The sequence below is a fragment of the Rutidosis leptorrhynchoides genome, chromosome 3 (genome assembly GCF_046630445.1).
Source record: "Rutidosis leptorrhynchoides isolate AG116_Rl617_1_P2 chromosome 3, CSIRO_AGI_Rlap_v1, whole genome shotgun sequence".
Classification (NCBI taxonomy): Eukaryota; Viridiplantae; Streptophyta; class Magnoliopsida; order Asterales; family Asteraceae; genus Rutidosis; species Rutidosis leptorrhynchoides.
Genome location: NC_092335.1, coordinates 413740249 through 413767616, shown reverse-complemented (window position 1 = coordinate 413767616; position 27368 = coordinate 413740249). Strand labels below are relative to the sequence as shown.

Below are 27368 nucleotides of genomic sequence, written 5' to 3'. Positions count from 1 at the left end.
ATTTTAATTTTAAATTATGATAATAATAAGATTTATGATAGAGATCTTTTGAGTATGTAAGTCGAAATTCTGTCCGTGTAACGCTACGCTATTTTTAATCATTGTAAGTTATGTTCAACCTTTTTATATTAATGTCTCGTAGCTAAGTTATTATTATGCTTATTTAAAACGAAGTAATCATGATGTTGGGCTAATTACTAAAATTGGATAATTGGGCTTTGTACCATAATTGGGGTTTGGACAAAAGAACGACACTTGTGGAAATTGGACTATTGACTATTAATAGATGGGGGGTATTGTCTAATTGAGTGACAACTCATTGGAGTCTGTCGAACCTATCTTCAAATTAATTAACCTAATAATTAATAATGATTATGGTTGTCCTATTTAGTGACGTTCATATGGAATCTGTTATAATCATTTAATTAATCAATTGAGTTGGGTAATTGATTATTCATTCTGATCAAGTGGATGAATTAATATTCATAAACTAATTAAAACAGGGGTGGATTACATACAGTGATAACTGGTGTAATTGTTGACAGAAGTGATAACTGCGTCACAGTTTAAATCCTTAATCAGTTGGAATATTTGACTTCGGGTATAAGGGTAATTTGACGAGGATACTCGCACTTTATATTTATGACCGATGGACTATTATGGACAAAAACCAGATAGACGTATCAAATAAACCAGGACAAAGGACAATTAACCCATGGTAATAAATTAAAATCAACACGTCAAACATCATGATTACGGAAGTTTAAATAAGCATAATTCTTTTATTATATTTCTCATCGTATCTTTATTTACTGTCATTTTATTACTCGCAATTTTATTTACTGTCATTTTATTTATTGTCATTATTTTACGCACTTTAATTATCGTCATTTATCTTTACGCTTAAAATATAGAATCGACAAACCGGTCATTAAACGGTAAAAAACCCCCCTTTTATAATAATAATACTACTAGTACATATATATTTTTTTGTATTTTTTACAAATATTGTGTGTAAAAATATAGCGTTAAACTTCACTAGCTCCCTGTGGAACGAACCGGACTTACTAAAAACTACACTACTCTACGATTAGGTACACTGCTTACAAGTGTTGTAGCAAGGTTTAAGTATATCCATTCTATAAATAAATAAATATCTTGTGTAAAATTGTAGCATATTTAATAGTATTTCGCACTAAAAATAATACTATTTTGTATACACCCCCTACGACATCAAGTTTTTGGCGCCGCTGCCGGGGAGCACTAAAACGCTATATTTTTAATTTATATTTGCAAAAATATAAAAAAAAAAAAAAAAACGCAAAAAAAAAAACAAAAACGTAAAAAAAAAAAACGTAAAATAAAAAAAAAAAAAACGTAAAAAAAAAAAACGCAAAAAAAAAGAAAAAAACGCAAAAAAAAAAAAAAAAAACGTAAAAAAAAAAATTATTTTAAGTTTTATTACCTTTAGATTTTTAGACTCAGTCACAACTTTTAGTATTAAGTTTAGTTTTGCCATAGTTATTTTCATTTTTAGATTTTTAGGCTTTGCCGTAAAATCCCTTAAGTGCTTATTCCTTAGACTAAGTTTTAGGTGCTTTAGAATTTTGCGACGCCATTTTTCGCGCTATTTTCTTATTTTTATTTTTCGACGCGTTTACCTATGTATCAATTACAATTCCAATTAGTGATCTCCATTTGTAGCTTTAATTTTAAGATAGTGATCGTTATAAGGTTGGATTAACCGCGTGTTTACAAACCACTCTTCGTCTTTTTCATTTTTCGACACTTTTCGACGCGCACTCTTTTTCTCTCTTATTTCTCGCCATTCTAGTTTTTAGGACTTAGATTTTTTTCTACTTCTTCTCTAAATTTCTTAAAATTACGAAAATTTATTTTAAGTGGTTAAATTGATAGACATCAAAATTTTCTGGTTCGTAGTAATAGTTGGATTTGTACGTGGACCGGGTTATTGGAGCCAAACAGTACTCAATTATATTGAGACCAAACGAATGCTGCCCCTCTGCTGCATCTTTTGGCTATTCGAAACGTGAGCAAAATCAGAAAAGTCTATTAATTAGACAACTTATATAAGTTTTTCTTATTTTTATAACTAATAGGATATTCTGTGAATGCACCGAGCAAAACGTTCACCACCTTTCATACGTTCACCACCTGTAACTCGATCAAGACATCGTTTAACAAATATCGCCGCCGTTGATTTTTCTTTAGAATCGTCATCTAGTCGACCAAGTACTCCAATTCAAATTTCCGATAATCCAATTTTTGAACCCGACTTCACAACTAAGAACTCGGAGGATATTCAAGGACAATTCCAAGACCCTGATCCACTAATTATTCCTCCAGAACCACCAATCATTCAAACAGAGATTGTTGAGGAAGAAACCATTAAATTAGAAACCTCTAGTGATTCGGATACAACACTTCCAATCATGGAAAATCTAGAACCTCTAAGTATGGAAGACTGAATGAGGGCTAAACGCACTGGCCAAGGTCATGCAATTACTCAACCAAACGTTAATGCTCCAGATTATGAAATTAAAGGACAAATTATACATATGGTGACTAATCAATGCCAATTCAGTGGTGCGCCGAATGAAGATCCGAATGAACACCTTCGTACGTTCAATAGAATTTGTACACTATTCAAAATCCGAGAAGTGGAAGACGAACAAATCTATCTCATGTTATTTCCCTGGACTTTAAAGGGAGAAGCCAAAGATTGGTTAGAATCGTTACCTGAAGGGGCGATTACTACATGGGATGATTTAGTTGAAAAATTTCTTAAACAATTCTTTCCGGCATCCAAAGCCGTGAGACTTCAAGGAGAAATTGTTACGTTCGCGCAAAAGCCAAATGAAACATTATATGAGGCGTGGACAAGATTCGGAAGGATGTTGAGAGGATGTCCTCAACACGGTTTAGACACTTACCAAATAGTACAAATATTCTACCAAGGTGTCAACGTTGCTACACGAAAAGACATCGACATAACAGCCGGTGGTTCCATTATGAAGAAAACCGCAACTGAAGCTTACAAAATTATTGATAACACAGCCTCCCACTCTCATGAGTGGCACCAAGAAAAAGATATCTTTCGATCATCTAAAGCGGCTAGAGCTGATTCTAGCCATGACTTTGATTCCGTTTCCGCAAAAATAGATGCTTTCGAAAGACGAATGGAAAAGATGAATAAAGATATTCACGCAATACGAATCAGTTGTGAGCAATGCGGTGGACCACACTTATTGAAAGATTGTCACATTGAACCAACCATGGAACAACGAGAGAATGTTTTCTATATGAACCAAAGGCCAGGAAATAATTATCAAAATAATTATCAACCGCCAAGGCTAAACTTAAATCGAAATCAAAACATTCTTTACAATCCAAATGGACCAAACAATAACTCGTACAACCAACAAGGTCCAAATAACCAACCAACTCAAACCAACACTTTCAATCAACAAAGACATGGCTTGTATAAAACACCACAACAAACTGAAGAGAAAAAGTCAAATATGGAAGACGTGGTATTCAAGCTAGTTGAATCTCAAACACAATTTATTACATCTCAAACCCAAACGAATGAGAGGTTTGATCAGTCATTAAGAACTCAACAAGCTTCCATTTTGAATCTAGAAAAACACGTAGGTACTCTTGCTAGCATGATGAGTGAAAGTAAACAAGGAAAGCTACCGAGTAATACTGAAGTAAATCCTCGGAATGAAAATGTTAATATGGTTTCAACAAATTCTGAAAAACCAGCATCAGAAGATGGGAAGGTTTTAGATGTAAGTAACAATGAAGAAGTTACACCACCACCATCACCCGAGTATGTAAAGCCAGTGGTGGCACCATACAGACCACCCATCCCGTTTCCAAGAAAAGGAGTTGAGTATGAGCAAGTAATAGGTAATAAAGTTTGTGATACCTCTGGAAAGAAGAAGAAAAAGAATAAGAAAGTACAAGAAACAAAAGCCGTAGAAGTAAACCCGGTGAAGACAGTTCCACCAAAACCTCCTCCTAGGATAGGTGATCCGGGTGAATTTATTGTTCCTTGTCTACTTAGTGATTGTGTCATGTATGATGCACTAGCAGATTTAGGTGCAAGTGTAAGTGTTATGCCTCTTTCATTATATAAAAGATTAGGTGTAGGTAAGTTAAGTCCAACGGATATGAGTGTTCGACTCTTTGATCAAACCATTAAGCACCCAGTTGGAATTGCTGACAACCTACCCGTTCAAGTAGGCAATTTAACCTTTCTAGTCGAATTTATTGTCATTGACATAGAAGAGGACCCAAACATTCCTCTAATTTTAGGTCGGCCATTCTTAGCGTCCACCAAGGCGTTATTTGATGTAGGAAATGGAAGAATGACACTTAAAAGTGGTGACAAATCGATCACCTTTATGATTCGAAAGTCTAAATCTCCACCAGCCAAAACCGTTGAACCAGTAAATACAATTGGTAAGAACCATGTGGTTTTACCAACTCCAACGGTAATACTTAATAATAATAAAACGCCTAAGTGTGGGGAAAATGAAGTAACACCTAATGATGACATGATAACAAAGAACCCCGTTATTGATACGAAATTAAATGACCCCGTTATTAACAGTTCAATGAAGAAACTTTTTAAACGGGCTATTGATGCTAGAAGTAAGGGGAACTTTAAGTTATGTAACCGGTTAGTATCCAATCTGTCGCCTAAAGAAAGGGCGAAGCTAGTTGAATTATGGGATATTACGGAAGAAGTCGGGCACTGGCTTAAAGAAAAAGTCACGGATATGCAAGTTGATTATGGACCAAGAGAAATTAACGATGAAGTTAATCACAATTTTGACACCACGGCTACCTAAGTGTGGGGAGATTCAAATGTTCTAAAAAGAAAATGCTATCTAGAGTTAGTTGTTCTGTTCTCGTGTAGTTCCGAGAATGGAACCCGATTGGTCTTTTCCGCTAGCAGACACTAAAGAATTAGTTTTCTCCCTCCATTCTGAATCTTTTTATTTAGTAGGTTTTATATAAAATTAATATGTTTTTTTTAATTTAAGTTTTGTGTGAATTTTAAAAAACAAAATTTACTTTAATTCATTAAGTTGAAAAAAATGATTTCTAAAATTCGTCGTGAGTTGAAGACTAGGTCATTAAGCCGAAATTACTTTACCCGAGGGCGGGACGAAAAATTTTGTTATCATTATTTTTAATTTTATTGATTTAAAGTATGCCAAAAAATACTATGTTTTATAAATTTTTGAACGTGGGGTTATATACCAAACTTCAAAAATATGTATATATGTTTGTATTTTATGTTATGTACAAAACAGGGTAAAAACAGCGCACTTTCAAAGACTGTCATGAAGTTCAGCAAAAGCTACTGATTTTGACAAGACGCAAAAAATCAAATGTGAAATAACAATATGTTTGCAAACTCGGTATTTTTAATCACTTTTCTACGCTAATCACCCTCATGAATTTAAATTATAGTCTGATTTCATGCAAATGAGGACATTGCATGATCTTAAGTGTGGGGAAGGGTTATAAATTCTCTCAGGTTTATACTTAGTTTATTTGCCAAATTTTGTGAAAATTTGAAAAATTTTCAATTAAATGAACTCAAAATCATGTTTATACATATTTATGAACGATGAAAACTAGGTGATAATACCGAAATTATCGTTACCTCGAAAAGGACATAAATTGAGAAACACCCTAAAACGCTTGAATTCATTTAAAATGAAATAGAAGAAAATAAAAAGGCAAAGAAAGAAACTAAGTGTGGGAAGAATGTACCAAGTTATTCAATTTAAAACATATATCACATATTTTTGTACAAGATTATTGCAGGTACTTTTGCTTTGGACGATTTTAATCAGTTTTACCCGATTTACTGTAAGAAAGATGGATCTACACGATGAATCAATTCCATCATTAAAAGGAAGTAAAGTCTTCCGAAAAAGAAACGCGCTTCTTGATTTAGGTCATGAAGTTGTCGTCTAGACCAGCTGTAGGTTGACGAAAAATCTAGAAAAGTCATCTCTAAAATCAGCAGGAAATCCACGGACCTCAGCATCAAACAGGGTCGCCATGTGGTCAGATTTATCCTAACCATGAGAAGGATTTATCTCGTACAATGGGGGGGCACCGTGCAAATTAGCTTGATAAGACTAATGAATCAGATCCCCAGAAAGGATAATCTCCTTAAAGATTAAAAATCAGCTTTTAAGACTGATATTACTCAATCCTAGAGATTGACCTTAAAGATTGAGAATTCAAACTCATGAAATTCAATGATATCTAAACTCGAGCTTGAACGAGAAAATATTTTGATCAAAATTGCAAACCGATTTGTTTTCTGAAAATCCATTTTCAATGCGTTCATTACCATTGAACGTAAAATCCTAGGAATTCACCTGGAATTCATTAGGTCACCTGAACCAAATCGGGTGTCAACCGTAAGAACGGTGGTTGCATAGCATGGTCGGAGACAGGACCTTGTGCCAGACCGAAAAATCATAGGATGATCTTTACTATCGCTCCTACCAAGGATAGTTCTAGCATCCGACACGTTAAAAAACCATAACCAAAAGCATGTCATTAGACATTGCCTTAACAGTTTCTTGTTCATCGCTTTCCTTTACAACCGGACGGTAGTTTGCCGAAAGGTAATATACGGAACAAGTAAACTGGATGTGTGCTTTCCGATACCGGGATAGCAGTGGATTACACGAACCTAAATGTTTTTAGCCAAAATATTGATCCACAAATATATTTTGCAACACCAATGGTGGATCAAATCAGAAAACTTATCTAGGGTAAAAGCTAGATTGAATTTTCAAAAGATCAAATGTTTTCATAAAGATCCTATTTCCTAAAGGATCTAAATTTTTATAGTCATGTGGGACTGTAAACCGCCTTTCAAATGTGCACTTTGCTTTGGAAACCGAAAGTAAATCGGCTATTTGATTGCAAGTGTCGTTGACCTAAACCCGAGGCAACTGTGGATGACACACCCACCTTTAACCATGGTTCTATTGTTAATATCATTGTTTATACCGCTCTATCAAAATCACTGATGTACAAAGTGTGAAGAATAAAGAAGTGATTCGTGTGATGTATTATATTATTTCAAGACTGTATTGCTTGAGGACAAGCAACGCTCAAGTGTGGGGATATTGATAAGGCTAAAAAGGAACATATATTTCATAGCAAAATCCCCCAAGAAAGACAAGATTTTAGTTGCAATTGTTCCATTTTCGAGTAATATTCGTTTATTTTAAATAAGTGCGAAGACAAAAGGCGAAAACGAAGATTTGAAGACGCAAAGGTCCAAAAAGCTCAAAAGTACAAGATACAATCAAAAAGGTTCAAATTATTGATGAAGAACGTCTAAAAATGACAAGAGTACAAGTTATAAAACGCAAAGTACACGATATAAAATTGTACGAAAGGGCGTTCGAAAATCCGGAACCGAGGCATGAACCAACTTTCAGCGCTCGACGCAACGGTGTAAAAATTACGAGTCAACTATGCACAAGAATAAAATATAATATTTAAATAATTCATAATAAGAATAATATTAAATAATAAAAAGTTGTTAATTGAGCATAGTTCAGGGGTCGTAAATGAAAATTCAATTTCTAATTTCGCTATAAAAGCGATGATTTACGATCAAAATTTGGGACGACTTTTTTTTTTCTTCGATCATTTTTTTCTATCTTTTTCTTACTTTTCTATATCAAATATCAATATCTATATTTATAATTCTCTATCATAATGTTAATGTAATCAGATATAACAATAATCTTAATTTTAATTTTAAATTATGATAATAATAAGATTTATGATAGAGATCTTTTGAGTATGTAAGTCGAAATTCTGTCCGTGTAACGCTACGCTATTTTTAATCATTGTAAGTTATGTTCAACCTTTTTATATTAATGTCTCGTAGCTAAGTTATTATTATGCTTATTTAAAACGAAGTAATCATGATGTTGGGCTAATTACTAAAATTGGATAATTGGGCTTTGTACCATAATTGGGGTTTGGACAAAAGAACGACACTTGTGGAAATTGGACTATTGACTATTAATAGATGGGGGGTATTGTCTAATTGAGTGACAACTCATTGGAGTCTGTCGAACCTATCTTCAAATTAATTAACCTAATAATTAATAATGATTATGGTTGTCCTATTTAGTGACGTTCATATGGAATCTGTTATAATCATTTAATTAATCAATTGAGTTGGGTAATTGATTATTCATTCTGATCAAGTGGATGAATTAATATTCATAAACTAATTAAAACAGGGGTGGATTACATACAGTGATAACTGGTGTAATTGTTGACAGAAGTGATAACTGCGTCACAGTTTAAATCCTTAATCAGTTGGAATATTTGACTTCGGGTATAAGGGTAATTTGACGAGGATACTCGCACTTTATATTTATGACCGATGGACTATTATGGACAAAAACCAGATAGACGTATCAAATAAACCAGGACAAAGGATAATTAACCCATGGTAATAAATTAAAATCAACACGTCAAACATCATGATTACGGAAGTTTAAATAAGCATAATTCTTTTATTATATTTCTCATCGTATCTTTATTTACTGTCATTTTATTACTCGCAATTTTATTTACTGTCATTTTATTTATTGTCATTATTTTACGCACTTTAATTATCGTCATTTATCTTTACGCTTAAAATATAGAATCGACAAACCGGTCATTAAACGGTAAAAAACCCCCCTTTTATAATAATAATACTACTAGTACATATATATTTTTTTGTATTTTTTACAAATATTGTGTGTAAAAATATAGCGTTAAACTTCACTAGCTCCCTGTGGAACGAACCGGACTTGCTAAAAACTACACTACTCTACGATTAGGTACACTGCTTACAAGTGTTGTAGCAAGGTTTAAGTATATCCATTCTATAAATAAATAAATATCTTGTGTAAAATTGTAGCATATTTAATAGTATTTCGCACTAACAATAATACTATTTTGTATACACCCCCTACGACATCAGTTCACCACCTGTAACTCGATCAAGACATCTAGCCAATATAGTCGCCATTGATATTTCTTTAGAATCATCATATAGTCGAACAAGTACTCCAACTCAAATTTCCAATAATCCATTTTTTGAACCCGACTGTACAATTGAGGACCCGGAGGATATTCAAGGACAATTCAGAGATCCTGAACGACTAATCATTCCTCCTGATCCACAAATTATTCATCTAGAGATTATCAAAGAAGAAACCGTTAAATCAGAATCTTCTAGTGATTCAGATTCAACAAATTCAGATATGGAAGAAACAGAACCTCAAAGCATGGAGGATCGAATGAAAGCTACACGCACTGGCCAAGGTCATGCAATTATTCAACCAGACGTTAATGCGTCAGATTAAGAAATCAAAGGACAAATCCTACACATGGTAACTAAACAGTGCCAATTTAGTGGTACGCCAAAAGAGAATCCAAACGAACATCTTCGAACCTTTAATAGGATCTGTACTCTATTCAAAATCAGAGAAATTGAGGATGAACAGATCATTCTCATGTTGTTCCTCTGGACTTTAAAGGGAGAAGCCAAAGATTGGTTAGAATCGCTACCCGAAGGAGCGATTGATTCATGGGATGTTTTAGTTGAGAAATTTCTTAAAAGATTCTTTCCGGCATCTAAAGCCGTGAGACTTCAAGGAGAAATTTCCACATTCGCACAAAAGCCAAATGAAACGTTATATGAGGCATGGACAAGATTCGGAAAAATGTTGAGAGGATGTCCTCAACACGGTCTAGATACTTATTAAATAGTTCAAATATTTTACAAAGGAGTCGACGTCGCTGCACGAAAAGACATCGACACAGCAGCTGGTGGTTTCATTATGAAGAAAACCGCAACCGAGGCTCAGAAAATTATTGATAATACAGCATCTTACTCACATAAGTGGCATCACAAAAAAGATATTTTTCGTTCATCTAAAGCGGCTAGAGCCGATTCTAGCCATGACTTTGATTCCATTTCCGCAAAGCTAGATGCTTTCGAGAGATGAATGGAAAAGATGACTAAAGATATTCACGCAATACGCATTAGTTGTGAGCAGTGTAGAGGACCACATTTGCAAAAGATTGTCTCAGTGTTGAACAAACAATGGAGCAAAGAGAGAATGTTTCATACATGAACCAAAGGCCAAAAAATAATTATCAAAATAATTATCAACCGCCAAGGCCAAACTACAATCGAAATCAAAACATTCCGTACAATCCAAATGCTCAGCAAAACAACCAATAAGGTCCTAGCAATCAACAAGTATCCAACAATACTTACAATCAGCAAAGACCTGGTTATTTTAATAAACCGCCTCAACCCGATGAGAAAAAGACAAACCTTGACGAAATGATGGCAAAGCTAATGGTGAAATGTCCCGTTCTTATTGATTAAAAACGTTCCATATTAATTGATTTTGTTGCGAGGTTTTGACCTCTATATGAGACGTTTTTCAAAGACTGCATTCATTTTTAAAACAAACCATAACCTTTATTTCATAAGTAAAGGTTTAAAAAGCTTTACGTAGATTATCAAATAATGATAATCTAAAATATCCTGTTTACACACGACCATTACATAATGGTTTACAATACAAATATGTTACATCGAAATCAGTTTCTTGAATGCAGTTTTTACACAATATCATACAAACATGGACTCCAAATCTTGTCCTTATTTTAGTATGCAACAGCGGAAGCTCTTAGTATTCACCTGAGAATAAACATGCTTTAAACGTCAACAAAAATGTTGGTGAGTTATAGGTTTAACCTATATATATCAAATCGTAACAATAGACCACAAGATTTCATATTTCAATACACATCCCATACATAGAGATAAAAATCATTCATATTGTGAACACCTGGTAACCGACATTAACAAGATGCATATATATGAATATCCCCATCATTCCGGGACACCCTTCGGATATGATATAAATTTCGAAGTACTAAAGCATCCGGTACTTTGGATGGGGTTTGTTAGGCCCAATAGATCTATCTTTAGGATTCGCGTCAATTAGGGTGTCTGTTCCCTAATTCTTAGATTACCAGACTTAATAAAAAGGGGCATATTCTATTTCGATAATTCAACCATAGAATGTAGTTTCACGTACTTGTGTCTATTTTGTAAATCATTTATAAAACCTGCATGTATTCTCATCCCAAAAATATTAGATTTTAAAAGTGGGACTATAACTCACTTTCACAGATTTTTACTTTGTCGGGAAGTAAGACTTGGCCACTGGTTGATTCACGAACCTATAACAATATATACATATATATCAAAGTATGTTCAAAATATATTTACAACACTTTTAATATATTTTGATGTTTTAAGTTTATTAAGTCAGCTGTCCTCGTTAGTAACCTACAACTAGTTGTCCACAGTTAGATGTACTGAAATAAATCGATAAATATAATCTTGAATCAATCCACGACCCAGTGTATACGTATCTCAGTATTGATCACAACTCAAACTATATATATTTTGGAATCAACCTCAACCCTGTATAGCTAACTCCAACATTCACATATAGAGTGTCTATGGTTGTTCCGAAATATATATAGATGTGTCGACATGATAGGTCGAAACATTGTATACGTGTCTATGGTATCTCAAGATTACATAATATACAATACAAGTTGATTAAGTTATGGTTGGAATAGATTTGTTACCAATTTTCACATAGCTAAAATGAGAAAAATTATCCAATCTTGTTTTACCCATAACTTCTTCATTTTAAATCCGTTTTGAGTGAATCAAATTGCTATGGTTTCATATTGAACTATATTTTATGAATCTAAACAGAAAAAGTATAGGTTTATAGTCTAAAAAATAAGTTACAAGTCATTTTTGTAAAGGTAGTCATTTCAGTCGAAAGAACGACGTCTAGATGACCATTTTAGAAAACATACTTCCACTTTGAGTTTAACCATAATTTTTGGATATAGTTTCATGTTCATAATAAAAATCATTTTCTCAGAATAACAACTTTTAAATCAAAGTTTATCATAGTTTTTAATTAACTAACCCAAAACAGCCCGCGGTGTTACTACGACGGCGTAAATCCGGTTTTACGGTGTTTTTCGTGTTTACAGGTTTTAAATCATTAAGTTAGCATATAATATAGATATAGAACATGTGTTTAGTTGATTTTAAAAGTCAAGTTAGAAGGATTAACTTTTGTTTGCGAACAAGTTTAGAATTAACTAAACTATGTTCTAGTGATTACAAGTTTAAACCTTCGAATAAGATAGCTTTATATGTATGAATCGAATGATGTTATGAACATCATTACTACCTTAAGTTCCTTGGATAAACCTACTGAAAATGAGAAAAATAGATCTAGCTTCAAAGGATCCTTGGATGGCTTGAAAGTTCTTGAAGCAGAATCATGACACGAAAACAATTTCAAGTAAGATTTCCACTCGAAATAAGATTCTTATAGTTATAGAAATTGAATTAAAGTTTCAATATGATTATTACCTTGTATTAGAAAGATAACCTACTGTAAGTAACAAAGGTTTCTTGATCTTGGATGATTACTTGGAATGGATTTAGAAAACTTGGAAGTAAACTTGCAATCTTGGAAGTATTCTTGATTTTCTGAAACTAGAACTTTTGGAATTTATGAAGAACACTTAGAACTTGAGGATAGAACTTGAGAGAGATCAATTAGATGAAGAAAATTGAAGAATGAAAGTTTTTGTAGGTGTTTTTGGTCGTTGGTGTATGGATTAGATATAAAGGATATGTAATTTTGTTTTCATGTAAATAAGTCATGAATGATTACTCATATTTTTGTAATTTTATGAGATATTTCATGCTAGTTCCCAAATGATGGTTCCCACATGTGTTAGGTGACTCAAATGGGCTACTAAGAGCTGATCATTAGAGTGTATATACCAATAGTACATACATCTAAAAGCTGTGTATTGTACGAGTACGAATACGGGTGCATACGAGTAGAATTGTTGATGAAACTGAACGAGGATGTAATTGTAAGCATTTTTGTTAAGTAGAAGTATTTTGATAAGTGTCTTGAAGTCTTTCAAAAGTGTATGAATACATATTAAAACACTACATGTATATACATTTTAACTGAGTCGTTAAGTCATCGTTAGTCGTTACATGTAAATGTTGTTTTGAAACCTTTAGGTTAACGATCTTGTTGAATGTTGTTAACCCATTATTTATTATAACAAATGAGATGTTAAATTGTTATATTATCATGATATTATGATATATAATATATCTTAGTATGATATATATACAGTTAAATGTCGTTACAACGATAATCGTTACATATATGTCTCGTTTCGAAATCATTAACTTAGTAGTCTTATTTTTACATATGTATTTCATTGTTAATACACTTAATAATATATTTAATTATCATTTAACATAATTAACCAAGTGTATCAATATCTTAATATGATTCATATGTACCTAGTAAGACGTTGTTATAACGATAATCGTTATATATATCGTTTTCGAGTTTCTTAAATTAATAGTCTCATTTTTATGTATATAACTCATTGTTAAAATACCTAATGAGATATATACTTATAATAAAATCATGTTAACTATATATATAACCATATATATGTCATCGTATAGTTTTTACAAGTTTTAACGTTCGTGAATCACCGGTCAACTTGGGTGGTCAATTGTCTATATGAAACCTATTTCAATTAATCAAGTCTTAACAAGTTTGATTGCTTAACATGTTGGAAACACTTAATCATGTAAATAACAATTTCATTTAATATTTATATAAACATGGAAAAGTTCGGGTCACTACAGTACCTACCCGTTAAATAAATTTCGTCCCGAAATTTTAAGCAGTTGGAGGTGTTGACGTATCTTCTGGAAATAAATGCGGATATTTCTTCTTCATCTGATCTTCACTCTCCCAGGTGAACTCGGGTCCTCTACGAGCATTCCATCGAACCTTAACAATCGGTATCTTGTTTTGTTTAAGTCTCTTAACCTCATGATCCATTATTTCGACGGGTTCTTCAATGAATTGAAGTTTTTCATTGATTTGGATTTCGTCCAACGGAATAGTGAGATCTTCTTTAGCAAATTTTTTTTTTCAAATTTGAGACGTGGAAAGTGTTATGTACAGCCGCGAGTTGTTGAGGTAGCTCCAGTTGGTAAGCTACTGGTCCGACACGATCTATAATCTTGAATGGTCCAATGTACCTTGGATTTAGTTTCCCCCGTTTACCAAATCGAACAACGCCTTTCCAAGGTGAAACCTTAAGCATGACCATTTCTCCAATTTCAAACTCTATATCTTTTCTTTTACTGTCCGCGTAGCTCTTTTGTCAACTCTGGGCGGTTTTCAATCTTTGTTGAATTTGGATGATTTTCTCGGTAGTTTCTTGTATTATCTCCGGACCCGTAATATATCTATCCCCCACTTCACTCCAATAAATCGGAGACCTGCACTTTCTACCATAAAGTACTTCAAACGGCGCCATCTCAATGCTTGAATGGTAGCTGTTGTTGTAGGAAAATTCTGCTAACGGTAGATGTCGATCCCAACTGTTTCCGAAATCAATAACACAAGCTCGTAGCACGTCTTCAAGCGTTTGTATCGTCCTTTCGCTCTGCCCATCAATTTGTGGATGATAGGCAGTACTCATGTCTAGACGAGTTCCCAATGCTTGCTGTAATGTCTGCCAGAATCTTGAAATAAATCTGCCATCCCTATCAGAGATAATAGAGATTGGTATTCCATGTCTGGAGATGACTTCCTTCAAATACAGTCGTGCTAACTTCTCTATCTTGTCATCTTCTCTTATTGGCAGGAAGTGTGCTGATTTGGTGAGACGATCAACTATTACCCAAATAGTATCAAAACCGCTTGCAGTCCTTGGCAATTTAGTGATGAAATCCATGGTAATGTTTTCCCATTTCCTTTCCAGGATTTCGGGTTGTTGAAGTAGAACTGATGGTTTCTGATGCTCAGCTTTGACCTTAGAACACGTCAAACATTCTCCTACGTATTTAGCAACATCGGCTTTCATACCTGGCCACCAAAAATGTTTCTTGAGATCCTTGTACATCTTCCCCATTCCAGGATGTATTGAGTATCTGGTTTTATGAGCTTCTCTAAGTACCATTTCTCTCATATCTCCAAATTTTGGTACCCAAATCCTTTCAGCCCTATACCGGGTTCCATCTTCCCGAATATTAAGATGCTTCTCCGATCCTTTGGGTATTTCATCCTTTAAATTTCCCTCTTTTAAAACTCCTTGTTGCGCCTCCTTTATTTGAGTAGTAAGGTTATTATGAATCATTATATTCATAGATTTTACTCGAATGGGTTCTCTGTCCTTCCTGCTCAAGGCATCGGCTACCACATTTGCCTTCCCTGGGTGGTAACGAATCTCAAAGTCGTAATCATTCAATAATTCAATCCACCTACGCTGCCTCATATTCAGTTGTTTCTGATTAAATATGTGTTGAAGACTTTTGTGGTCAGTATATATAATACTTTTGACCCCATATAAGTAGTGCCTCCAAGTCTTTAATGCAAAAACAACCGCTCCTAATTCCAAATCATGCGTCGTATAATTTTGTTCGTGAATCTTCAATTGTCTAGACGCATAAGCAATCACCTTCGTTCGTTGCATTAATACACAACCGAGACCTTGCTTTGATGCGTCATAATAAATCACAAAATCATCATTTCCTTCAGGCAATGACAATATAGGTGCCGTAGTTAGCTTTTTCTTCAATAACTGAAACGCTTTCTCTTGTTCATCATTCCATTCAAATTTCTTCCCTTTATGCGTTAATGCAGTCAAGGGTTTTGCTATTCTGGAAAAGTCTTGGATGAACCTTATGTAGTAACCAGCTAGTCCTAAAAACTGGCGTATGTGTTTTGGAGTTTTCGGGGTTTCCCACTTTTCAACAGTTTCTATCTTTGCCGGATCCACCTTAATACCTTCTTTGTTCACTATGTGACCGAGGAATTGAACTTCTTCCAACCAAAATGCACACTTTGAAAACTTAGCGTACAATTCTTCCTTCCTCAATACTTCTAACACCTTTCTCAAATGTTCACCGTGTTCTTGGTCATTCTTTGAGTAAATAAGTATGTCATCAATGAAAATAATGACAAACTTGTCAAGGTATGGTCCACACACTCGGTTCATAAGGTCCATGAACACAGCTGGTGCATTAGTTAAACCAAACGGCATGACCATAAACTCGTAATGACTGTAACGTGTTCTGAAAGCAGTCTTTGGAATATCATCTTCTTTCACCCGCATTTGATGATACCCGGAACGTAAGTCAATCTTTGAATAAACAGATGAGCCTTGTAGTTGATCAAATAAGTCGTCGATTCTCGGTAGTGGGTAGCGGTTCTTGATGGTAAGTTTGTTCAACTCTCGGTAGTCGATACACAACCTGAATGTACCATCTTTCTTCTTGACAAACAAAACAGGAGCTCCCCACGGTGATGTGCTTGATCGAATGAAACCACGCTCTAAAAGTTCTTGTAATTGGCTTTGCAGTTCTTTCATCTCGCTGGGTGCGAGTCTGTAAGGAGCATGAGCTATTGGTGCAGCTCCTGGTACAAGATCTATTTGAAATTCAACGGATCGATGTGGGGGTAATCCCGGTAATTCTTTCGGAAATACATCGGGAAATTCTTTTGCAATGGGAACATCATTGATGCTCTTTTCTTCAGTTTGTACTTTCTCGACGTGTGCTAGAACAGCATAGCAACCTTTTCTTATTAGTTTTTGTGCCTTCAAATTACTAATAAGATGTAGCTTCGTGTTGCCCTTTTCTCCGTACACCATTAAGGGTTTTCCTTTTTCTCGTATAATGCGAATTGCATTTTTGTAACAAACGATCTCTGCTTTCACTTCTTTCAACCAGTCCATACCGATTATCACATCAAAACTCCCTAACTCTACTGGTATCAAATCAATCTTAAATGTTTCGCTAACCAGTTTAATTTCTCGAGTCCGACATATATTATCTGCTGAAATTAATTTACCATTTGCTAATTCGAGTAAAAATTTACTATCCAAAGGCGTCAATGGACAACTTAATTTAGCACAAAAATCTCTACTCATATAGCTTCTATCCGCACCCGAATCAAATAAAACGTAAGCAGATTTATTGTCAATAAGAAACGTACCCGTAACAAGCTCCGGGTCTTCCTGTGCCTCTGCCGCATTAATATTGAAAACTCTTATGCGGCCTTGTCCATTCGTGTTCTCCTGGTTCGGGAAATTTCTAATAATGTGGCCCGATTTTCCACATTTATAACAAACTACATTGGCATAACTTGCTCCGACACTACTTGCTCCGCCATTACTCGTTCCGACACCATTTGTTCCTTTCGTTCTGTTAACCCCTGGTCCATAGACCTCACACTTCGCCGCGCTATGACCATTTCTTTTACACTTGTTGCAAAATTTGGTGCAGAACCCCAAGTGATACTTTTCACACCTTTGGCATAGCTTCTTCTGATTGTTGTTGTTGTTGCGGTAATTATTGTTGTTGGGATGATTGTTGTAGTTGCTGTTGTTGTTGTTGTTATTGTTGTTGGGCCATTTGTTGTAGTTGCGATTGATGTTGCGATTGTTAGGATAATTGTTGTGATTATTGTTGTAATTGCTGTTGTTGTTGTATTGGTGATTCTTATCACCGTTTTCCTCCCACTTTCTTTTGACTTGCTTCATATTGGCCTCTTCAGCAGTCTGTTCTTTAATTCTTTCTTCAATCTGGTTCACTAGTTTGTGAGCCATTCTACATGCCTGTTGTATGGAGGCGGGCTCGTGTGAACTTATATCTTCTTGGATTCTTTCCGGTAATCCTTTCACAAACGCGTCGATCTTCTCTTCCTCATCTTCGAATGCTCCCGGACACAATAGGCACAATTCTGTGAATCGTCTTTCGTACGTGGTAATATCAAATCCTTGGGTTCGTAACCCTCTAAGTTCTGTCTTGAGCTTATTGACCTCGGTTCTGGGACGGTACTTCTCGTTCATCAAGTGCTTGAATGCTGACCACGGTAGTGCGTACGCATCATCTTGTCCCACTTGCTCTAGATAGGTATTCCACCATGTTAACGCAGAACCTGTGAAGGTATGCGTAGCGTACTTCACTTTGTCCTCTTCAGTACACTTACTTATGGAAAACACCAATTCGACCTTCTCGGTCCACCGTTTCAATCCGATCGGTCCTTCGGTTCCATCAAATTCCAAAGGTTTGTAGGCAGTGAATTCTTTGTAGGTGCATCCTACACGATTTCCTGTACTGCTAGATCCAAGGTTATTGTTGGTATGTAGCGTAGCCTGTACTGCGGCTATGTTTGAAGCTAGAAAAGTACGGAATTCCTCTTCATTCATATTCACGGTGTGTCGAGTAGTCGGTGCCATTTCCTTCAAAATAGTCAAATGGAACAAGTTAATCATACAGAATATTAAGAGTAGTTAATAGTATTTCGTAGCATAATATGAACTCATTTATAAAAGATTTTTCTTCATATTAGCGTTTTATAAGTTTAAATTCGGGTAGTACCTACCCGTTAAGTTCATACTTAGTAGCTAATATACAATTCAACTACTACAATTCTATATGAAAAACTGATTATAATAATATTTCGCGTTCAAACTTTTACACAATATTTTACAAACTTACAATACCGCTTATTTTACATATAGCATGAAATATAGCACAAAATAAATTTGATACAAGATGGTTGTGAAGATAATTCTAGCTAGTACACAAGTCGTTCAGCAAAGGCAATAAAGACACGTAATTCATACGTCCAGAAACAAGTCATGCATTCTGGTTTTACTAGGATTACTTCCCATCCTTGGTCTTGTGGAACATAACCGTTATGGCCGTTGATAAGATAGCGTGTTGTAACCTCGTCAAAGGGACGAGGGTTACGTAATGTCCAACAGTCCCGTAACAATCTAAAAACCTCATTTCTTACCCCAATTACCGACTCCGTCACTTGTGGGAACGTTTTGTTTAATAGTTGTAGCCCGATGTTCTTATTCTCACTTTGGTGAGAAGCGAACATTACTAATCCGTAAGCATAACATGCTTCTTTATGTTGCATGTTAGCCGCTTTTTCTAAATCACGAAGTCCAATATTCGGATATATTGAGTCAAAATAATTTCTTAACCCATTGCGTAAAATAGCATTTGGGTTCCCCGAAATATATACGTCAAAGTAAACACATCGTAACTTATGGATTTCCCAATGTGATATCCCCCATCTTTCGAACGAAAGCCTTTTATAAACCAAGGCATTCTTAGAACGTTCTTCGAATATCTTACAAACTGATCTCGCCTTAAATAGTTGTGCCGAAGAATTCTGACCGACTCTAGACAAGATTTCATCAATCATGTCTCCGGGTAGGTCTCTTAAAATATTGGGTTGTCTATCCATTTTGTGTTTTTATACTATAAAATAGACAAGAGTTAGATTCATAAAAAAAAAATACTTATTAATACAAGCAATTTTTACATATATCATAAAACATAAGCACACTATATTACATATATTACACCACAAGAATACAACTATCTTATTCCGACTCGCTTGTTTCTTCTTCTTCGGTTTTGGTTCGTTTTGCCAAGTTTCTAGGGATATATGATGTTCCCCTAATACGAGCCATCGTTTTCCACATTGGTTTAGAAAAACCTGGTGGTTTAGAGGTTCCCGGGTCATTGTTACAACTTAAGGACTTCGGGGGTTGACGATACATATAAAGTTCATCGGGGTTGGAATTAGATTTCTCTATTTTTATGCCCTTTCCCTTATTATTTTCTTTTGCCTTTTTAAATTCAGTTGGGGTAATTTCTATAACATCATCGAAATTCTCGTCGGAATCCGATTCATCGGAGAATTGGTAATTCTCCCAATATTTTGCTTCCTTGGCGGAAACACCATTGACCATAATTAACCTTGGTCGGTTGGTTGAGGATTTTCTTTTACTTAACCGTTTTATTATTTCCCCCACCGGTTCTATTTCTTCATCCGGTTCCGATTCTTCTTCCGGTTCCGATTCTTCTTCCGGTTCCGACTCTTCTTCCGGTTCCTCTTCGGGAACTTGTGAATCAGTCCACGAATCATTCCAATTTACATTTGACTCTTCATTATTATTAGGTGAGTCAATGGGACTTGTTCTAGAGATAGACATCTATCACATAATATCAAACGCGTTAAGAGATTAATATATCACATAATATTCACATGTTAAAAATATATAGTTTCCAACAAAATTTGTTAAGCAATCATTTTTCAAGTAAACACGGTCGAAGTCCAGACTCACTAATGCATCCTAACAAACTCGATAAGACACACTAATGCAAAATTCTGGTTCTCTAAGACCAACGCTCGGATACCAACTGAAATGTCCCGTTCTTATTGATTAAAAACGTTCCATATTAATTGATTTCGTTGCGAGGTTTTGACCTCTATATGAGACGTTTTTCAAAGACTGCATTCATTTTTAAAACAAACCATAACCTTTATTTCATAAATAAAGGTTCAAAAAAGCTTTACGTAGATTATCAAATAATGATAATCTAAAATATCCTGTTTACACACGACCATTACATAATGGTTTACAATACAAATATGTTGCATCGAAATCAGTTTCTTGAATGCAGTTTTTACACAATATCATACAAACATGGACTCCAAATCTTGTCCTTATTTTAGTATGCAACAGCGGAAGCTCTTAGTATTCACCTGAGAATAAACATGCTTTAAACGTCAACAAAATGTTGGTGAGTTATAGGTTTAACATATATATATCAAATCGTAACAATAGACCACAAGATTTCATATTTCAATACACATCCCATACATAGAGATAAAAATCATTCATATGGTGAACACCTGGTAACCGACATTAACAAGATGCATATATATGAATATCCCCATCATTCCGGGACACCCTTCGGATATGATATAAATTTCGAAGTACTAAAGCATCCGGTACTTTGGATGCGGTTTGTTAGGCCCAATAGATCTATCTTTAGGATTCGCGTCAATTAGGGTGTCTGTTCCCTAATTCTTAGATTACAAGACTTAATAAAAAGGGGCATATTCGATTTCGATAATTCAACCATAGAATGTAGTTTCACGTACTTGTGTCTATTTTGTAAATCATTTATAAAACCTGCATGTATTCTCATCTCAAAAATATTAGATTTTAAAAGTGGGACTATAACTCACTTTCACAGATTTTTACTTCGTCGGGAAGTAAGACTTGGCCACTGGTTGATTCACGAACCTATAACAATATATACATATATATCAAAGTATGTTCAAAATATATTTACAACACTTTTAATATATTTTGATGTTTTAAGTTTATTAAGTCAGCTGTCCTCGTTAGTAACCTACAACTAGTTGTCCACAGTTAGATGTACTGAAATAAATCGATAAATATAATCTTGAATCAATCCACGACCCAGTGTATACGTATCTCAGTATTGATCACAACTCAAACTATATATATTTTGGAATCAACCTCAACCCTGTATAGCTAACTCCAACATTCACATATAGAGTGTCTATGGTTGTTCCGAAATATATATATATGTGTCGACATGATAGGTCGAAACATTGTATACGTGTCTATGGTATCTCAAGATTACATAATATACAATACAATTTGATTAAGTTATGGTTGGAATAGATTTGTTACCAATTTTCACGTAGCTAAAATGAGAAAAATTATCCAATCTTGTTTTACCCATAACTTCTTCATTTTAAATCCGTTTTGAGTGAATCAAATTGCTATGGTTTCATATTGAACTATATTTTATGAATCTAAACAGAAAAAGTATAGGTTTATAGTCGGAAAAATAAGTTACAAGTCATTTTTGTAAAGGTAGTCATTTCAGTCGAAAGAACGACGTCTAGATGACCATTTTAGAAAACATACTTCCACTTTGAGTTTAACCATAATTTTTGGATATAGTTTCATGTTCATAATAAAAATCATTTTCTCAGAATAACAACTTTTAAATCAAAGTTTATCATAGTTTTTAATTAACTAACCCAAAACAGCCCGCGGTGTTACTACGACGGCGTAAATCCGGTTTTACGGTGTTTTTCGTGTTTCCAGGTTTTAAATCATTAAGTTAGCATATCATATAGATATAGAACATGTGTTTAGTTTATTTTAAGATTCAAGTTAGAAGGATTAACTTTTGTTTGCGAACAAGTTTAGAATTAACTAAACTATGTTCTAGTGATTACAAGTTTAAACCTTCGAATAAGATAGCTTTATATGTATGAATTGAATGATGTTATGAACATCATTACTACCTTAAGTTCCTTGGATAAACCTACTGGAAATGAGAAAAATAGATCTAGCTTCAAAGGATCCTTGGATGGCTTGAAAGTTCTTGAAGCAGAATCATGACACGAAAACAATTTCAAGTAAGATTTTCACTCGAAATAAGATTGTTATAGTTATAGAAATTGAATTAAAGCTTCAATATGATTATTACCTTGTATTAGAAAGATAACCTACTGTAAGTAACAAAGGTTTCTTGATCTTGGATGATTACTTGGAATGGATTTAGAAAACTTGGAAGTAAACTTGCAATCTTGGAAGTATTCTTGATTTTATGAAACTAGAACTTTTGGAATTTATGAAGAACACTTAGAACTTGAAGATAGAACTTGAGAGAGATCAATTAGATGAATAAAATTGAAGAATGAAAGTTTTTGTAGGTTTTTTTGGTCGTTGGTGTATGGATTAGATATAAAGGATATGTAATTTTGTTTTCATGTAAATAAGTCATGAATGATTACTCATATTTTTGTAATTTTATGAGATATTTCATGCTAGTTGCCAAATGATGTTTCCCACATGTGTTAGGTGACTCACATGGGCTGCTAAGAGCTGATCATTGGAGTGTATATACTAATAGTACATACATCTAAAAGCTGTGTATTGTACGAGTACGAATACGGGTGCATACGAGTAGAATTGTTGATGAAACTGAACGAGGATGTAATTGTAAGCATTTTTGTTAAGTAGAAGTATTTTGATAAGTGTCTTGAAGTCTTTCAAAAGTGTATGAATACATATTAAAACACTACATGTATATACATTTTAACTGAGTCGTTAAGTCATCGTTAGTCGTTACATGTAAATGTTGTTTTGAAACCTTTAGGTTAACGATCTTGTTGAATGTTGTTAACCCATTATTTATTATTACAAATGAGATGTTAAATTGTTATATTATCATGATATTATGATATATAATATATCTTAGTATGATATATAAAGTTAAATGTCATTACAACGATAATCGTTACATATATGTCTCGTTTCGAAATCATTAAGTTAGTAGTCTTATTTTTACATATGTATTTCATTGTTAATACACTTAATAATATATTTACTTATCATTTAACATAATTAACCAAGTGTATCAATATCTTAATATGATTCATATGTACCTAGTAAGACGTTGTTATAACGATAATCGTTATATATATCGTTTTCGAGTTTCTTAAATTAATAGTCTCATTTTTATGTATATAACTCATTGTTAAAATACCTAATGAGATACATAATTATAATAAAATCATGTTAACTATATGTATAACCATATATATGTCATCGTATAGTTTTTACAAGTTTTAACGTTCGTGAATCACCGGTCAACTTGGGTGGTCAATTGTCTATATGAAACCTATTTCAATTAATCAAGTCTTAACAAGTTTGATTGCTTAACATGTTGGAAACACTTAATCATGTAAATAACAATTTCATTTAATATTTATATAAACATGGAAAAGTTCGGGTCACTACAAATGGAATCTCAAAACCAGTTATTTACATCTCAGAAACAAACTAATGAACAAAATGCTCAAGCATTTAGAAATTAACAAGCTTCAATCCAAAATCTGGAACAAGAAGTAAGTAACCTAGCCAGGTTAATAAGTGAAAGATAACCGGGGAGTCTACCTAGCGATACAAATGCTAACCCCTGAAATGAAACAGCTAAAGCCATTACTACATGAAGTGGTATGACACTTAACCCACCTGAAATACCTGTAAGTTCTGATGACTCTATTCCTACTACACAGGCACCACAGCCTGAGCAAGAGAAGGAAAAAGAACCGGTAGTTGAAAAGGTTAACGAAGATAACACAGTTAAGGCAAAGCCTTATGTTAAACCATACCAACCACCGCTTCCTTACCTGAGTAAAATGAGAAAAGAAAGACTTGAAGCCGAGCAATCCAAATTCTTGGATATGTTTAAACAAATAAATGTCAATCTTCCTTTCATTGATGTGATTTCAGGAATGCCAAGATATGCTAAATTCCTAAAAGATCTAATCATAAATAGAAAGAAAATGGAAGAACTCTCGGCTATCACTATGAATGCTAATTGTTCTGCAGTGTTGTTGAATAAGATACCCGAAAAATTATCAGATCCAGGAAGTTTCACAATTCCATATTTTCTGGGTAGTCTTAGTTCAATAGAAGTATTGGAAGATTTAGGTGCTAGTATAAATTTAATGACGTATTCATTATACGCTAAACTAAACCTCGGAGAATTAAAATCAACATGAATAAGCATACAACTAGCCGATCTATTAGTAAAATATCCTATAGGGATAATGGAGAATATGCTAGTTAAAGTTGGTACTTTAGTATTTCCAGTAGACTTTATTATTCTAGACATGGAAGAAGATTCTCGAGTTCCTCTTATATTAGGAAGACCATTCTTAAACACGGCTAAAGCAATAATAGACGTGTTTGGTAAGAAACTAACCCTAAGTATAGAGAACGAGAGTGTTACTTTTTCTGTTGATAGAGCCATGCAACAACTGCAATCTACAGATGATACATGTTATTATGTTCAAACTATAGATTCACAAGAAGAATTGTTACAAGAATTTCCAGAATTACAAGGAACATGAGAATGTTCTTTAGGAGAAGGAACTGAACCAATTGATGAAGCTGAAATGTTAGCCACACTCATGGCTAATGAATACGAACCAATAGTAGAAGAACTTTAAGTACTGAAAGAGGAAGACGGATATCGATACAAATCATCGATAGAAGAACCACCGATATTAGAGTTAAAGCCACTTCCAAACCATTTGGAATACGCTTATTTACATAGTGAATCTGAATTACCTGTAATAATCTAGACTTCTCTTACAAAAAATGAAAAATCTCAACTCATTTCTATGCTAAAAGCTCATAAACCAGCTATTGCATGGAAGATTCATGACATTAAAGGTATAAGTTCTTCGTATTGCACACATAAAATCCTTATGGAAGAAGGTCATAAAATGTATGTGCAACGCCAACGAAGACTAAATCCAAATATGCAAGATGTTGTTAAGAAAGAAATTATTAAACTGCTTGATGCAGGTTTAATTTATCCAATCTCTGATAGTCCATGGGTGAGCCCAGTTCAATGCGTACCTAAGAAGGGTGGCATCACTGTCATCACAAATGAAAAAGATGAGCTTATTCCTACTAGGACTGTAACAGGATGGCGTGTTTGTATTGATTATAGAAAATTAAATGACGCCACCAGAAAAGATCACTTTCCCTTACATTTCATTGATCAAATGTTGGAAAGGTTAGCTGGGAACAGTTACTATTATTTTCTTGACGGTTTCTCCGGATACTTTCAAATTCCAATCGCACCCGAGAACTAAGAAAAAACCACCTTCACGTGCCCTTATGGTACTTTTGCTTACAAACGCATGCCATTTGGACTTTGCAACGCCCCTGCAACCTTTCAAAGGTGCATGATGGCGATTTTTCACGACATGATAGAGGAATGCATGGAAGTTTTCATGGATGACTTTTCAGTCTTCGGTGATACTTTTGAAACATGTCTAGTTAATCTTGAACTAATGCTTATTAGATGCGAAAAATCAAATCTAGTACTTAATTGGGAGAAATGCCATAACATGGTTAAAGAAGGCATCGTTCTTGGACATAAAATTTCAAGTGAAGGAATTGAAGTGGATAGAGCTAAAGTAGATGTAATTGCTAAACTTCCGCATCCCACCAATGTTAGAGGAGTTAGGAGTTTTCTAGGGCATTCCGGTTTTTACCGACGTTTCATAAAAGATTTTTCTAAAATTGCCACTCCTATGAAGAAACTCCTAGAAAAGTATGCTCCATTCATCTTTTCGGATGAATGCATCAAATCTTTTAATATTCTTAAAGAAAAACTCACTAATGCGCCGATCATGATAACTTCAAATTGGAATCTACCATTTGAACTCATGTGCGATGCAAGTGATTTTGCAATGGGAGCCATTTTAGGTCAAAGGATTGAAAAATGATTTCAACCTATATATTACGCTAGTAAGACATTACAAGGAGCACAAACGAATTACACAACTACTGAAAAAGAACTTCTTGCTATTGTCTTTGCTTTTGACAATTTTCGTTCATATCTCGTTCTAGCCAAAACGGTGGTCTATATGATCATTATGCTCTTAGATACCTATTTTCGAAACAAGATGCTAAACCACGATTAATCCGTTGGATCTTACTCTTACAAGAGTTCGATATTGAAATCAGAGATAAAAATGGAGCAGAAAATCTCGCCGTTGATCATCTTTCTAGCCTTGAAAACCCTGAATTAGAAGTTCTAAATGAATCAACCATACAAATATTCTAAGAGATGTCCCGATGGAATAATACGCCGATGCGTATTCGGAGATGAAGTTAATCACAATTTCAACACCACAGCTACCTAAGTGTGGGGAGATTCAAATATTCTAAGAAATTATTTTGTCTAGAGTTGGATTTTCTTTTTTTGTGTAGTTCTCGAGATTGGAATCCGAATGGTCTTTCCCTAGCAGATCCTAAAGAACTAGTCTTCTCCCCCCATTCTGAATTTTTTATTTTTGTTAGGTTTTACGAGATGAAGAATTCCTTTGATTTGAACCATGGTCTACTATACACGCTTTGATTGCTAAACGTAATAATAGCACCCTCCCGAGTGACCTGGTGTCAGTAATAAGAGGAAAAGGTGACAAAGTGAGAAAAGAACTCAGGAACAATCATAATAAGATACATTTCGGTAGAGGAAAATCATTATCCGCAGCAAAAAGAAGAGCAAGACATCTTGAAAAATGTCATAAATGCGTAAAATGGACGCACGAAGGGAAATGCTCGAACAATCAGACACATTCCAATACCGAGTTTGAAATGTCCCATTCATATTGATTATAAACGTTCCATATTAATTGATTTCG

At 34.3% G+C, this 27368-nt stretch overlaps 1 non-coding gene across 1 annotated transcript; it reads right to left on the bottom strand.

Moving 5' to 3' along the window:
• Nucleotides 1–9737: 9737 nt before the first annotated feature.
• LOC139903781 (small nucleolar RNA R71) lies at nucleotides 9738–9844 on the bottom strand. The gene has a single exon (XR_011778573.1). It is a non-coding gene; the product is annotated as a small nucleolar RNA R71 (small nucleolar RNA).
• Between the last annotated feature and the right edge of the window lie 17524 nt (nucleotides 9845–27368).